Raw genomic sequence first — 18178 nt, 5'->3', positions numbered from 1 at the left:
TATTTTTTAGAGAAAGAAATTGTTTCGTCTTGTGAAAAGATCTTTGGGGTGGCCTCTCTTATAGACGCTGAGAAAGGTATATGCTCCTAACTATTATTTTTATCTTAGTTATTTTTATTTATTATTTTCTCGCTGCATCACATGTCATGAATATCACTTTCCTCTTAATGACACCTCACATATAGTGATACCCAACCTCTATATGTTATGTCTTAGCGTGATACTAGGGATCCTTTGTGAAAGCAAGTGTCACTGTATTATCACAAAAGCACGCTCACAAGCTCTCCAACACTCAATATGAGCCCTAGGTTTTACAGGAACCTCATTAGCCATACGCTCTCTTGTAATGCTACTAGTCAATCCATATACTCTGTTTTCATATTGGATATCCTAATCATGTCATCTGACTTATTGCACCAATAAATCACTCTCACTCCATAATGGAGACATTTTCCCAATGTCAACTATCAATAATCCAACATACCCATCTAATCGATTTACTCGATCCTCATAGTGGAGATCATTTCCCAAAAAGATCCAGGAATAGTTTATGGTTCTCTAGGATATGGGAGTTTCAAGTTCACTATTTGCCAATGTTCTAAACCTGGAAGCCCTACGACATATCCTGTCACATTCACATTCATAAGATTGCCCACAATGTTCTTTTCAAAGTATGTGGTACACATCATCTTTTCATATACGAGTCTCCATCGGGGAGAGAGACTGAGAATAAGCACATGAAGGGCTTAAATCATTCTAAGATTCTCCTCATTGAAGTTAATAAAGACAAAATCATGAAGCCTCTTAAAATGATTGTGCTTGATCTTAACATCGAACATAATGCATTTTGCCTATGTCTTTCAAAACAAAATTGGAGGACAACTACTCTTCAGTTGTATCAATCTTCTTCTTGTCATTCCTTGCCATTAAGATCTCAACTCATGATAACGAGATCAAGGAACTCCCACTATTCTTGATGATAGATCCTTTGAAGAAGTATCGTCTGAACAACCATATGGTGAAGTTCCATAGCTTAACTCACTACAAAGGAAATATGAGGCGAATTGATACAGTTCTCACCACTAGGGAGATTGTCTCAATATAGTCCACACACTCGGGTGAACCCTTTTGCCACTTTTCAAGTTTTGTGCTTTATCTATAGTCTCATCGACCTTTCTATCAAGGGAAGATCCCCAAGTTCTCATACTTGGTTCTTCTCCATAGAGCATTTATCTTCTTAATCCATTGCAACAATCCAATTGCCAGCAACAAATGATCTCAGGGTTTCCTGATATAACCCCGGTTCATTCTCATTTGTGGAGATGCAAGCAAGACCTTTCCTCTTCAATATTGAAATCTCCAAGGAACTGTCAACCCCACCTCCTGCCGTCCTATCGTACTTGCTTGAGGGCAACAGGGTGCAAGATCCCAGCCAGAGGTAGCTAATGCCACTCAGGTGGGAGTGCGTTCTACGCTTTATAAAGAATGAATCAAAGCAAACCACTAAAGAAAAAAAAAAAAACTCCAAATACAACCATGCAAATGAAATCCTATCATCACCTACTCCCGAAGTAGAAGTTCTATCATTCAGGCCAAGTCAATCCTGTTACTTGGGACTTCTACCCTTACTCAGGAGGGAAGACAATGACAAATGGATGACCCATTTCGTAATGTCTTCACGCATAAATACATCCCCAGCATGCTTTGGGGCTTTTGATAAGCAGAAGCCTTGCAAGACACGGCCCTCTACTTATGTCCTTTTGGCGAGAGAACGTTACACTATCATTGGATGACCTAATGCGTAGTGCCCATATAGATTTGGGGGGCACGACCCTCCCAAATATTTCATTCACATCCTAACCCCCGCCTTATCATGGGGAGTCAGGAAAAGATCTCAACTATCAGCACAATTTTCTTATCATATCATATCACATTACACTACCAACGGATGACCCGTTGCGCAGTGCCTCATATCACATCTCCGGCATGTTTGATTACAACCATGCACATTCATATCACATAGGTATGTCTTATTACAACCATGCACATTCATAGCACATAGGCATGTCTTATTACAACCATACATATTCATATCACATTAGCATGTCTTATTACAACCATGCACATCCACTATCACATAGGCATGTCTTATTACAACCATGCACATTTATATCACATAGGCATGTCTTATTACAACCATGCACATTCAATAATTCATAAGAATTCACCATTTCATGAGCATGTCTTATTACAACCATGGATATTCAATAATTCGTAAGCATTCACCATTTCATGAGCATGTCTTATTTCAACCATGCATATTCAATAATTCATAAGAATTCACCATTTCATGAGCATGTCTTATTACAACCATGCATATTCAATAATTCATAAGAGAGCAGAAATTTCATCATGATAACGCCTTAGAAACATAGACATAGCTTCCAATCTATAGAGAATTTCAATAAGATCCCAGAGCCCTTTTTAAAGTGGACTCACTCATCTTTCATATAAAATGGTTTGAACTCATTTTGACATGATTTGGTCAAAGAACAGTGTTACACAAAACATGTAACCATTCTAGAAAAGTTCATGCATTCACAACAATGACATCTTTAAGGGGCATAATTTCCAAATCACAGAGAATTTCATTTTGATTCCAAACTATTTTCGAAGTAGACTCACTCACCTTTCATATAAAACTGGTTTGGACTCAATCAAATACATATTGTCAGTGAACAGTTCCACATAAAAGCACATATAATTCTGAAAAACAACAGAAATCCAAATGTGACAGTCTCACAAACAAATGAGCATAGCTTCCAATCCATAGGAAATTTCGTCATGGTTCCTGGACCATTTTGAAAATAGACTCATCTATCTTTCATTTAAAAGTGGTTTGACCTCAATCTGAGCCTTTTTGGTCATGAACAGTCCCATATAAAAACATGCAAAGTTCCTGGAATTTCAGTTCCACAGCTGAGCATACCCTAGAAAATGATTAATATTTTCCAAACCAAAATAGGTATTAACACAAGATCTTTTTTATCTTAAAATAGATTCACATGGGTGTTTCCCCACCAAATTTCATAACCAACAGAAATATTTTCAATACTCAATCTATCATGCAAATAAGAGTCCCAGTCCTGGAAAAACAGGGCGCATTCTAGCATAAACTGAATAGTATGCAGCCACATCCATATTCAAAAATCATACCTATAGCCATGCTTAAATTTCATGATACAACAAAATTATGGAGAAATAGATGCTGGATCTACTTACTTGTACCCAAAAGTACTCCAAGTTTCCCCACACAGGTCAAGCCTCCAAGCTTCTAAGAATGGTTCCAAGAGGCTGAGGTTCTAAGTGCTTGAAAGGGAGGTCATGAGTGAGAGAGAGAGAGGGCAAAAGTTCTTGAAGGGGTGAGAAGAGAAATACTTATAAGCAAAAATGGGGAGGCAGCAGGCAGGTGGCAAGCAAGGGGCTACAGGTGTCATACATGTGGCATCCAAGTGGCTGACAAAGGCATACAAGTGGCTTACATGTGCCACATGGCACTCATATACTCACAGCATAAACACGCATGACGGCTAACCAAATCACGCACAACGGCTAACCAAATCATGCACGACGATGTCTTCTTCGTCCAAGTCATACACGGCGTTAAAAAACACAATGACTGGCCCACTTTCACGCACGGCGGTAACCTTTACATGCATGGCGGCTGTCCCTCTTTCACGTACGGCGGTAACCTTTACACGCACGGAAGTAATCTGTACACGCACAGCGGTTGGGCCTCCTTCACGCACGGCGGTAACCTTTACACGCACGACGGCTGGCCCTCTTTCGCGCACAATCTGGGTCCTTATAGAAACCTCTACTACATGCACTCCTATAAGGCTCAAGAAACAATGGTGGTTCCCTCCAACTGTCCTTAATGAACATGGAATACTGCCACTATCATCCTCTAGTGGAGGAATCTCCTCACCGTTCTCAATTTGAGATTGATAGTCATCCAAGATGTCCTAATTCTTAAGAACTTTAGCTCAACGAAATCCACATAGCAAGATTCAACCTTTTTCAAGTCACCTTCAAACTTACAAATCAGAACATACCCATTAGAGTTCTTAAATCATCTAGTCATGGTTTATACAATGGACCTCTAGTTTGTTCATTGCCAAATGGGATGGTAAGAAAAACTGACACCTAAGTCCTGAAAATTGCATCGATGGGATGTATGTCTAGACCAAAACTTCTTTAAGGAGTTTTTGGGCACATATCTTGAAAGCACACTATTCGAGATGCACACAGTAGTCAATAAACCATCTACTGGGAGCTCACATATGAACATACTTGTCTATTAACAACATCACAATGTCCAGTTTGGTGTGATTCCTCGTCTCGTAACACGATATTGCTATAAACTATAGGACATCATTTATTGCTAATGAATCCCATGGCCATGGGAGAATTATCTCAAAGAATTCAACATGTACTTATGCTCCTTGTTAGTTCTAAGAATCATGATTCTCCTCCCTGAATGATTCTTAACCTCCAACTTAAATCTATTGAAGCAGTAAGTTGTCTCTGATGCAAGTGAGATTAAGTATACTCATTGATGGCGCAAGTATTGATATTAGGATTTGTCACAGGGCCTCCATCCAAGGGACCAAAACAAAAGTTAAGATACCTTCTAAAGGTTCTTACAATCTATGTGCCTTATAAAATAAGATTTTCAAGCAAATATTACTCTTAAAAAAGGTTCACTTTGGTTAACGATCCATCTATGAGAAAACCCATTGAAACAAATCACACATGCAATTTCTCAAAACACTATCCCCCTAAGAAAACAAACTAAATGTGAATGGGTTCTCCTCAACCCAGGAATGTAGGGTATATAATGGAGTAACATGGTCCAAATCAAATTAGGTGATGATTCAAATAACCCTATACACACAACACCCTTAGTAATATTGTTCCCCATCCAATGATCTTTCCTTTCGCTGGAACAAGGGAAGCTATACAAATTTGTCTTCCTCCCATGCTATATTCTGATGCTACCAAATCCACAATCCATCTAAGGGAAAGTGAGTGAGCATCTAGCACCCCATGCGTACACTATCTATTAGCATAGATAGTGAAGTAGATGGTTCATGATACATTCAACTAAGCGCATACACAAGTAAAATGGTAGATCTATCTCGCACTTGTAGTAGGTTAAGGTTGAGCCTTCAACTCTGCTTGCCCCACCTCCATTGAGGTAAGAGAGAAAGAACTCACACACTAATTATTTATCGTTATTTGTGAACCTTCCCCCTTTCCAATATGTGGTAGTTAGCAGTTTAAACCCATGCAACTATGAAGTGCTTGACTAGTTTTATCATTTCATGAAAAGCTTAGGAGGTTGACTTCATGCCTTTAGTATGGTAACATAAGGTCAGATCGACTAAGCAGTTTAACTTCTTGTAATGGTGGAGGAATCCCTTTTTAAAATTAGTTTTAAAACTCTACAAAAAATGTTGGAATAGCCTGCGAAAACTTATTTTGAAAGAGGGATGTGCCTTATAATTTTGCCATACGTGGCCCCTTTGCGAGTGTTTTGGTTTCGCGTCATTTATTATTATTATTATTTTTTTTCTTTCTGATTTCTATTTTATTTTTGAAATAAATTTTTTAAGTGGATTTTCTCTAAAATTTTTCGAAAACAAACCCTTTTTTGTTTATTTATTTATTTATTTATTAAGGTGAGCCCCACAGTTTAACCACTTGTGACTCCTTAGTGGATTCTATTATGGAGCAACGTTTAAAAAAATGCTAGGTGGTATGGTGACCAGTGCCTAGGCGAGCGCCCTGTTTCACTTTAGAGTGAGAACTACATGTTGGGCGGCGCACACCCTCTTCTTGACATGTATTATCTATTCCCATTTTACTAGGAGTTGTTGAATCAAAATAAAATTGGATTCCTATGATTATGAAAACATCAGCTATTTTCTGAGTTATCGGGTTCAATCAAACATCATATTGCATCTCTTAAGCCAGGTTCAAAAATTGGAAAATAGGGGAACAACTAGAAGTGGTTGTTTCTGTTTCACTTGGTATGAATTGGCATTAGTCAAAGAAATAAGAAAATAAAAAAATAAAAGAAAAAAATAGTTTTACAAAATATTTGAAAAACATAAAAATATAACAATCAAAATAATTTGAAAGGATTTTTTTTTTGATTTATTGAAAATGACAGTTTTTTTTCAGTATAACGACTGTTGAAAAATGATGATTGTTTCAAGAAAAGGGCGCAGGCTCTGGGCAATAGTACCTTGGTACCTACCCAGGAAGCCTAGGCGGATATGCCTAGGGAGGGCCGCCCAAGCCTGGGTGTGTGCCCTGGGATCCTCCCGACGGCTAAGCACCTGAATGGACCATTTTTCAAAAAAGTGTCATGGAGCCATGTTAGCTCGTACTTGAGATCTTGTGGATTAGGAAGCACCTGAGTAACTTTTTCTTTTGAGACTTTGAGTCCTTTGCTTCCCAACTTTGGGTCCAATAGGTTCCCTTCTTGGAGAACGTTAGACATTGTCCTTGTATTTCGTTGGAGTCTCCTTCAGCTACTGATCACTTTCTCTCCCATGTCCTTGCAAAGGTCAGAATTGGTCGAGATCCCATGGGAGTTGAGGAAGAGGTCTTCAATCCAAACCTACGGTATTGATTGTGTCTTGGACATCACCTTTTTTTTTTATTGGTCCCTAAGCGTCCTTTTGGATTCTCACTTAGGACATTGGGCCATAGTGTACTTTGAGAGTTTTCACCTCATCCTTATTTTGACATTTTTACCCATGGGCCCTTTTGGGTTTTAAATCACTTTCATCATTTTTCCCTCTTGTCTTCTTATATATATATATATATATATATAGCCTTAAGGAAGGTATTTCTTGAGGCACATAACATTATGGATCGTTAAACTTCAGACCCTCTTGATTTTATATTATATGCGGATTGCCTCTATATACCTTGGTGACTGTGTAGGACCCTTTCCTATTAGTTTTGAACATGCCTAATGGGTGCGGATTTGTGGATGAGTGGAAAAGTTTCTTAAGTATCACCTCTCGCATTTGGAACTGTCGAGGGATTACTTTACTTTGGTACGCCCATTCGAGTCTTTAATGATATACTCTCATAGAGGTCGAAACCTGAAGACGCCTCTTGTCCACCGAGAAGAAGCCTCATTTGTATAGAGGACCTCGTACTCCATCGAGAAGAAGTGGACTAGTAGTTCGAACTACTATGAGATTGGGAAAGGTGAGCCCTTTTTTTGATGCCCTGATCCCGGAAACAACATAAGTGTTTCTTTCCATTGTTTAGGTTGTGTGATAATCTCTCGAGGGGCTAAAGGGAGAACACAATTGATAGAGCAGAAGGCCTCTTCTTTCGCCCATTCCAGTTCCTTGGATTCCCATTTACCTGATCTCAAAAGAGATCATTAGGCTTAAGAGGGGGTCATCATGGATGGCTCTAGGTCTCTACTTGAAGATGTGTGGACTAACCTTACAGCACTTCCAAGCAGGTTCCTTTAACCGCCAAGATTCTCTTATTAGTTATGAATTTCCCAGAGCACCCTTTAATTTCCCATAGAAATAGGATGGAAATACTCCTAGGAGCTTAGAAATCCTATATCTACCGCATAGTTTCTAATCCAAGCCCTAGATCTCCTATCTAAATCCTAAATATAGACTCTAACAACCTTAGATTCCATGATTCAATCCTAGTCACAAACATTCTAACCTTTCTTCCTATATCTAGTTAGATCCAACCATAGAAACCCTAGTTTCTTATATATCATTCACCACAAACTCAAATGCCATAGCTATAGTTATATACACCTAGGTCACTCATCGGGTCATTGCTGCCCGTGTGTTCCAATTCAAACATGTTTGGGCATGACATGGCTCATTATGCCCATTCAAATCACTACTCACTAAGTGCACTCAAGCTCTTTTGAATGGCCTATAGTTGTTACACAACCACCTGCCTAGGGATGATACAAATTTCAGATTCAAATCCCACTTGACTATTATGGTCACACCTTCCCAACCAAGTGTGGGGTCAGCTGCCTCTTGTACATGGTCCATGCCTATGTCCAGTCAGGTTGCTACCCATGGTTGACCAACCAAGCCTCAGCATGTTGGTCTCAGCAGTCCACCAACTTCGCCATACTTCAACAACACTTGCTCAATCTATCACACCAATGGTCTTTATTCGCTAGCCCACGTGTGGGCATGCATCTGCACATTATGGTGCAATAGCCTAGCCTCTTGCTCAGTCAAGGTTTAAGGTATTCAAATCCCTCATATAGATTTTCCGTTCAAAAGAATTGGCCCGCCAGAAGTGAGCTAAATCAGTCGAAGTATCAGAAGTTCATACAAAGCCTGATGATCCTTTGCAAATTGTTCCAATATTAGGGGGTCCCACCCATGCCCAGTTAGTCACGCGCATGATGCCAAGAGAAGGGATCTGACAAAAAACTTTTATGAGGGTAGCATTAATTTTACTGGTCCTTATGTTGCTATTATTGGTTTTAGGCTTTTAGCCCCTATACTATTTAAACGCAATGCCATTCTATTATTTAAAGATGAACCATTTTACTGAACCGGTAGAGGATCTACATTATCATCACAAAAGGAACTGCTATCAAATAAACAACAGACTTATATTCAGAGTCATGGAATGTCAAATGCTCTCAACCTAGCTCTAGCTTTGCGAATCCTATGACAACTCACATATTAAGCTTGGGGTATTTCTCTTCACACCGCAATACATCTGGATAATAGAAGGCAAAACAGCAAACCATTCAAATAGAGCCAAAGCTAATATTCGTCATGCCATGCAGTACTGGTTTCCTAGATTCAATGAAGTAAATATAAACCTCCGAAATCATATCTCCCAAATCATATATATGTGAAACCAATATCCTAAATCTTAACATATTAAAGCAATGATCCATGCCCATAGAAAAGAAACATTGACCTCATCGAAGAAAAAAATACACCAAGATGAACCTAACAAAGCATTCAATCAAACAAGTTCAAGTTACTAACCAATAAAGAAAGAGATAAGAACAGAAAAACTGCACAAATGTAAAAACCGAGGGCATGTAACATAGAAACAAAACAGATTAGAAAATTTATTGAAACAACAAATATAATATTTCTACAAGAAACAAAATCCTCTCAGTTCTTGAAATGACAAAAAAAAAATCAACATAAAGAAGCTGCTTCTGATAACTCTTGAAATTTCACGAGTTTACATGTACAAGTTATACATTATACAAGGTATCTCAGACTATTCAAAGTGGTCCAAACTATATACAAGGTAAATATTTTAAGAAAACTGAACTGTAACTCTTCTCCCTCTAGCTCCTAGTATTATGAGATTGTCTAGAACTCCAAGTATTCTGAGATTGTCTAAAAGCAGCATTGAAAGAAAAATGCCTTACATTAAAGAAAAAATTGAAAGATACTCCAGAAAAAATAATAAAAAGGGGTGAAAAGATCTTTGATGTTTTTCCTTCCTTTTTATTTGGGGGTGAGCAAATGTATACCCTAAATGGGCAGCAATCAAGCCAGGAGGTTCCCTGAAGAGGGCCTTGAGATGTCATAAGAATAAGCCCAATGAACATGACATAAGAATTATTATTTCCAATTATGTTCTTCAAGTGATCATTTGAATATACTAGATCTTAATCATATGGGATAAATCTTGATCAAGTTTCAGACATATAATAATCAAATTCATATTTCAAAGTTCCCAAGGATCACTTGGACTGAAAATGGGAGCATGCAGTCCACTCTTAAGATTAAAGAAAGTTGCTCCTTCAAATGTAGACAATGTTTTGGCAGAAACCAGATAAGATGGGATACAATCGTTCAACCAATCCACTCGTCAAGCAACTCCATCCACTTCATTAAAATTAATGTTTGTCATGCTTAGGCTATCCTAAACTTAGGCTAGGTAGAAAATCTTCTCCAAGATAATAGGTTTCAGTAGAGTGATATGTCACTACAATAAGTAAGAAGCAGTGTAATGCTTGATGCCAATCTTTCAACAATTGAATAATCAATTACCGATTAAGTTACATCTATAATAGACATGCCAGTTTCATCTTTCATATATTCTAATATGCTTACCCCAAATCAGACTTAAATGGCCTTTGAACCTCCTAACTCCTGCTCTAGAGTATTTACGCATCAATTACGGTTCGTAAGGTTGGATGATTAGTTCTAATGCTTTCAACCTGTGTGACCAGTAACTCTTCTTCGCTAGTTGCTTATGCTTCTCTAATTAATTCATTGGAAATCCTAAATCTACCAAAGTACAAGGGTCTAATTGGCTTCTGAAAAAAATATCAAGACATTTGGAGTAAAATGATCAAAGAAAGATAATGTAACAATCCAAATCATCAATCTCGTTGTTATTCTTCAAAGAAGACAAAGAAAAAGAGCCAATTAAGGCTAAAGTTAAAATAGCGCATAGCACAGATATCTAAAGATGCTGATACAAAAGAAGCCAAGGCCGATTTTCTTGAGACTCTGACATTACGAATGCTAAGTTGTCTAAGAAGTCTCTAGGCATGGTCCAGGTAGAACAATTTAGCAACCCACAACCTCCCTTAGTCAAATCTGATGTTATGAGTTTCTGACTGCAAGGACAATGGAGAATTAAGAAAAACCTATTTTGAAACTAGTTGTCCACCAGAAATAAGGTCTACTGTCAGCTTCAGAATATTCTGTGACAAAAGAAAACCAACAGATATAGTGTCCTACTGTGAGATAGTGGAAAACAATTTACATTTCAGCCTTGTATATTTCCCTTGTACATTTTTCACACATTAATATAAGGAAAATTGTTTCATGCGGGCTGGACGGCATTCCTACATATGCAGTCAAGAAAATGTAAAGCATCCATCTTAAAGATTGATGCAAGTAGGTGTTCCATCTACAAACAATGGAAACTAACGGTCCAAATGTTTTCTTACTAGAATTATTATTTTTAGTTTTTAAAATTTATTTATTTTTTCATATTTATGATCTCCATGTTAGAGATTACATGTCCTTAAAAATTAAGTCTTAAAATCCATCTCAAAAAGAGATTTATTATGAGGCCCGCATTTCTACATATGTGGGCTTGACCGCATAAAAACCTAGTCCTTAATATAATGGGCGGGGTAACACCAAATAGTTGAGATAAGGCTCAAATGATGATGGCGATGAATACAATGGGTGGGCTACCCACTCAAACCCCTTCAGAACTTAGTGGAAAAAACTATGCTTGGACAATATAATGTTAAACAAAAAGGCAAAAAAAATGAACAGCATATGGACAAAGGAAAATGTTTAGCTCCAGACAAAGGGTTACCAACTGATTAAAAAAAAAACAAAGTTTGAACACCTACAATCAAAAAAAAAAAAAAAAGGATTGCTTAATAATCGACAAGAACATGAGATACAAATGAAATTTCCTTTGCAATTAGGTTGTAAACACATCCTAAATATCAGGCAGCATTAGCTTATGAAGGATAGTTCCTCTAATATTTCACACTTTAGGTGCATTCCCATGAACAAAGACACCACCTTTGTACTTGGGAGGTTTAGTGGTAGAATTCGAACTTGGGATGTAGTGTTGTAATCATCATCATCATCATCATCATCATCATCATTAGCCTTTTCCTAATTAATTGGGGTCGGCTATGTAGTGTTGTAATCTCAACACCTGAACCAATCGAGCCCAAGCCCAAATCTCAAAGCATCACCTTTAACATACTTCAGGATAATCTAAAGATTATTGCCTCAAAAGTAAAATGCAGATCCATTAATAATTTTCATTCCAAACGAAATGAGGTCTTGAGTAGAGTTCAATGAGAGATTCTCTAGTCACAGTCATATCCAACTTGTGCTCTAATAGATTAAAACATGATTACAGTTCTAAAACTACGGTTGTTGACAGTGATTCCATACTGCCTCGGTCATAGTAAATCTTGTCAATCTAATAAAATGAACTGCTCCACTAAAATAGCAAAGCATACAGCAATTTCAGAGTTATAAGAAATCCACTGGTTTTTTAATGCATTTAGTCTAGTGGATACAACCATTCTAATAGGGTCACCCACAGAAAATTCTCTATAGTCGTTATCTTTCAAGGAAACAAAAGACAAAAGAAATATGGTCAGAAAGATAGATCTTAACAGTGACACACAAGTCTAACAAGTTTACCATGAGAAAAATGAGGATTACAAGTCTTTAGTTCGCATGTGGTGGCTTGATCCCAAACTGCCATCTGAACCTATAGGGCCTCAGAATAGAGGCAAGCACCTGCATTTCCCGCATGGAAAAAATCCCATGTATCAACTCAGAGAGGGAATAAATTATTTGCAAACGAAGAGCTTTTTCATGAGCGGGCTTTCCAAAAAATAAAGGGAAAAAAAATCATATCTCTCTACCCTTCCCTCCTGCCCCCTGCCCCCCAAAAATAAAATAAAAAAAAAAAACAAAAAAAAAAAAGGAACATAAGGGAAGTTTTACTATAGAATCAGGTTAAACATGAAAGAACATGTGTTATCATCAGGTGTTGGACAAAAAAGAAGGCTTTATCACTTCATATGAGGATGTCATGGCACGTAATGATTAAATATATTGTTCTGTCTATCAAGCAGTTAGCCATGATTAATATCTTATACCCAGCCAAGGATTACGAAATATTGGTAAACATCTTGAGAAAAGATGCACAAAAAATCAAAAGTTTCTATATATGTTAGGTCTATAATGTCCCAGAAAATGTCCAAGCCAAAGAGCCACAAAATAGGCATTAGTTGTTTTTCGAAAGAAACTAAAGCCTATTGCATATTCTCCTCTTGACAGAAACAAAATTGCAGTAGGTTCTCATGAGAGAAGCAAAACATAGATATAATATCAAGATCCCAAAAACTGAGGTATAAATATCAAGATCCTAGAAACCAATCAGTTGTGCATAATGCCAGTTTCAATGGTTGAATTGATGCGACTAACAAGAACTGGCAAAAAAAGCTTAATACTCAGTTTCTATGACAATCAATACCAGTTAAAGTGGGTAAACAACTGACAAAATACAAATATTTCCAAGCTGAGCGTGATTATGGAAATAATCAGATCATTCTTCTTGCACATAGGTCCATATTTAGAGAAACTAGAATGACCTACAAACATAACAATGACTTCACAGCAGAGTACCTGGATCTCCTACGGCGGGCGGCAATCCCGCTCTGGGAAAGTACTCACATAGTAGGATCACAGTCCATTCGCAATCTCATATTGCGGGAAGTGTAATCCCCAATCTAATAAAGGTTGGTCTAAACGTTAAGATACCACATTTATATTTTTAAAGGAAAAGAAGGTAGAAATGCATGTCAAGCAACAGTAATTACATATCCGTAAAAAACAGAAAGCAATAAATGCATATCAATAAGCAAATAAAGCAATGGTGATTCAAAAATATGTTCCTGAAATTTTTAGGGGGAAAGAGGTTCTTATATACAATCAACAAGAGAAAGTTTAAATTCAGTGCCCCTAAATCCCATGTAATGTAGGGAATGATTGGGTGCAACTGTTGTCACAATGATATACGAGATTTTGCCCAGTCATCCTTTTGAAAAATGTTTCCAAGATAGAGAGTTTCTCTCTCTCCCCCCACTATCTTTCTCTCTATATATTTCTAAATCATATGCTCTATCTGCCTCATACTAGGTTTTCTTTTGCCTTCTCTTTTTTTTTTTTTTTTAGTTTGAATTGAAATCAAGGGGGTATGTAAACAACAGGGCCAGAGTTGTATATGCTTTGACCTAAAAAAATCCTTCATTATTGCTTAGAATGTAGGAACTAATAAATATCTTTACTACATTATTGTGAAAGAGTAGTATATGAGAAGATTCAAGTAAATATAAGATCTAGTAAGTATCTTTACTACATTATTGTGAAAGAGTAGTATATGAGAAGATTCAAGAACATAAATGAGTTTTACTCTCAAATTGTATCAGATGCGGTTTATACAAGGCCTTCACCTTAAACAATCAAAGTCAGATGCACCTCCTAACCTTGTCGGAAGATGCAGTTCCACTGCCAGAAACTCTTATGATGGCCTAAAAATCTGTTTCCTCCACTAATTATGAAACTAAAGCTCCAAAAATGGTGCGGATAGAACAGATCTATAGACACTTCACAATCTTGAAAATGGGACGGTCCAGCTAATATGTTACCGATGCACTATTTGTAAGACTTGAAATCCTTTTCCCTTCACATCTATATATCTTGAAGTTGAGATGATCAATTGGAGGTTTTTCAACATCAAATCACACTATTTTAAATAGATTTTTGAGGAGTGCCTCACTTCTATAGTATAAGATTGATAGCTTATATATACTTTTTTGAATTTTATTTCAGTAAATTTATTTGAAGTTATTATGAATATATTCCAAGTATATTAATTTTGCATCATATTAATTAAAAGGCAGTTAGCAGTATTTAAAAACTGTCCTCATATTTTACATTTTACACTCATGCCTTTTTCATTTTTTAAAGTTTTTTTTCCAAAATTCCCCTTATTCGGAACTAATAATTATTGACCGCTTTGATTTAGCCTTCCATTTTTGTAAAGAATTGAAGAATTTCAAAACTATTAATTCCAAACCACTAATGATTCCTTACAATGAATAATTCAGAACTATTAGTTCCGGGCCACTTTGATTCCTTACAATGAGTAGTAACGACCTAATAGTTATGGACCACTTTGTTTCCTTACAATAAGCGGTCCGGAAGTAATAGTTCCGGATGGCTTTTATTCCTTACAAGGAGTGGTCCAAAGCCACTAGTTCCGGATCACTTGGGTTCCTAATAATGAACCGACTAAAGCAGTCTAAAACTAATAGTTCGAAATAAAGAGTATTTTGGGAAACAATAAGAAATAAAAAAAGACGGGCATGAGAGTAAAATGCAGAATATGGAGGAGATTTTTAAAATATCAATATTTATAATATATAATAGCTTAAATTTCCCATTTAAAAAAATGTGGTTAATCTTTTAATCCTAAAATTTCTCCATTTTCATATATTAATGTATGGTTGCTCCCATGGCTCTCCCAAACTAGGTAACTCCTTGCAAGCAGCGATCCTCAGCTCCCACTCCCACCCCCACCCCCACCCCCACCCCCACCCCCCCGCCAGCATAAAATTATTATGAATAAAATGCCAGCATCTTTCATGGACTGGGCAGGGTATATTATGATTTAGCAGCTACAAATATTCCACCATACTCAAGCTATGGATTATTGATTATAAGGGGAAATTTGGCATCATTGTATGACAGAAGATGATACCCATCACATTATAACAATAATGTCAATGGACAAATAGTAGTCGTCATAATCCAAGGCATTGACAATATATTTATTTAGAATTTTTGTTGGTTCAAGAGATTGAGCATTGTTGTTTAGGAGGTACCAGCAGCAGTATGGATGCAACCCTTCACCAAAATTGAAAGGTGCCTATGCTGAAGAATTCTCAACCTTTAGAAAGAAGATTAGTCAACGCAAATGCATCCCATGCAGATCATAACAAGGTTTCCCTGAAACAAAATGATTAGTTAATCAATAAAATATAAGTTGCATTTGCATCCCATCCAGATCATAAGAAGGTTTCTCTGTCACACAATGAACAGGTAATCAATAAAATATATGTTGCATAAGGAAATGTCACTATTACTGCTAAAAACACACTCCTCATAAGAGGTAATTCGGTGAATGTACTTACACAATATTTTATGGTCACCAGGACATCATTTCCCCACAAGCCAGAGGGCATCCCCTATGAGATAACATTCTGGCGAGTGCATTCTTTTGTTAACACAGGCCCTTCCCACTTCTTTTGAGCAAAACAGCATTTCAAATAGATCCAAGTACACCTCCCATATATAATGGTGTAAACCCAAAGAATTAATGCTCAACAACCATTTATAAGAATTCCTTTGCTCTTAAACTTGCTTATTAATTCTTGAGCTTCTTGAAAGCAACCTTGTCTGGAAAGTGTGTCAACAATCAAACCATAGGAATAACATTTGGGAACACAACCGTTTGCTTCCATTACACCTAACAATTCTTTGGCCTCATCTGTTCTCTTAGAATCGCATAGAACCTTGATGAATGCATTGTATGTGTAATGATCCAGAGTAACTCCTGATTTTAACATGGAACCGAAAATATTTTTCGCCATTTCAAGGTCCCTATCTTCCAGAGATTCAAAATGACAGCATTATATGAAAAAACATCAGGAGCTATCCCTTGACTTTCCATCTCTTTTAACAACTTTAAAGATCGCCCCATTTCCCCCATCACACAAAGTGCATGAATCATTATATTGTATGTTAAAGCATTAGGAAAGACACCCCATTCAACCATCTCATCAAAGCATTTAAAGGCATCATCCACTTGGCCGATTCTACAAAGGCCATTAATAATGGAACTAAAAGTGATAACATCTGGTTTGAACTGGAGGTTTAGTAACATCAAAAATAATTCACGGGCCTTCTCTACCCTCCCAGACTTGCATTAGCCATCAATAAGCATATTGAACGTCACAAGGGTGGGAGTATAGCCCTTTTCTATCATCTCATCAAAGAATTGTGATGCCTTATTCATTAGCCTCAATTTAGAGAATGTATCAATAAGAGAGTTATATGCATACACACTACAAAGAAGCCCATCTATGACCAAGTAACCAACATATAGATCACCCTCCTTGTTCCTTCCAACACCATATAAACCTTTAGCGTGGATGATATATGAATCAAAACAGGGTTTCCCACCCCTCTCACGAAATTTATCAAGAAGCTTGCAAGACTCACTACATTTCGAGCCTTTAACAAGACAAATCATCAATCCTCTGAAGACTGAAGGATTAGGAAAATAACCCTTTTCCTCAATCTTCCCCAAGAGACTAAGAATTTCACTCACCATACCCGCCTTGGAAAGGCAGTGCAGCATGGTGTTGCAGGCCTCTTCACTCAAAACTTGTTGCTTTTCTAAAAGACCACAGACCAAATCATAAGCACCCTTTGGGTTGTTGCCTTCAAATGATCCATGAATCAAAGATCTAATTGTAGCATCATTAGGAGCAATACCTCTCTCTCCCATTATCCCCAAGAATCTAAATGCCTCTTCTATCCTATTTGCCTTACAAAACCCATCAATAAGCATGTTAAAGGTGAACACATTAGGCTTGTGACCACAAGTTTCCATCTGCTTTAGTAACCTCAATGCGTCATCTAAAATACCCAATTTGCAGACTCCATGAATTAGGTGGTTATAAGTGAATCTATCAGGACAGCAACCTTCAGCTGGCATCTGCTGAAATTTGAAGTAAGCCAAATCCAAGCAATTGAACTTAACAAGAGCATCGATGACTGCGTTATAAACTCGGGTGGTTGGCTTAAAACCAAGAAAAGATATCTCTCAAAGACCTCACTAGCATACTTTGCAAGACCTAATCTTCCCCAACTATTAATCAATGCACAAATTGCATCTTCTGTGATGCTACATTCAGAATTCTAAGCTCCCGAACCAACCCAGCCGATAACACTTTTCACCAAGAATTCGTTGAGTTGACGTGCATTTTAATTGAGTCGAAGGGCATTTTAATTGAGTTGAAGTGCATTTCAATTGGCTTCTCAGAGCTCTTGAGACAAACTGAGCGGTTAATGGGCTCGAATCTCTATGAGCAAAGACATTGTTTAATTGGGTGAACCAGTCTTTTCTTCTGAGGATATCTGTTACACTCACAGCATCTACCGGTGCATGGACTAATTTTCGGAGGTTTTAATTATCAGTTTTTACTTGTTTGGTATCGAAATAAAAATGGGGATTCAAAGAAGAGTGTTTCCTTTCAGGAATCCAATTTTGGGGGGCTAAACGTTTAGCAGTTGTATGAGCAAAAACAGCAGTTGAGTAGTGGTAGTAGTAGTAGTAGATGTGAGAGGACTTACAAAGGGAGAGAAGGCTGGATACGATACATTTTCCAAAACCCCTGAATGCAAATAACCACGACCCAAACAAATTTTAAAATGACTCTCCTTCTCTCTCTCAAAAGATATTGCGCCAACGTCTCTCTCCT

General features: G+C 37.3%; 1 pseudogene; it reads right to left on the bottom strand.

The window, feature by feature from the left end:
• Positions 1-15929: 15929 nt before the first annotated feature.
• Positions 15930-17471, bottom strand: LOC18421460 (uncharacterized; annotated as a pseudogene).
• Between the last annotated feature and the right edge of the window lie 707 nt (positions 17472-18178).

Source organism: Amborella trichopoda, chromosome 2, assembly GCF_054954075.1.
Source record: "Amborella trichopoda isolate Santa Cruz 75 chromosome 2, AtrichopodaSantaCruz75HAP2 v2.0, whole genome shotgun sequence".
In the NCBI taxonomy this organism is placed as follows: domain Eukaryota; kingdom Viridiplantae; phylum Streptophyta; class Magnoliopsida; order Amborellales; family Amborellaceae; genus Amborella; species Amborella trichopoda.
The sequence above is the reverse complement of the archived record's forward strand: the minus strand, read 5'-3'. Positions and strand labels throughout refer to the sequence as shown.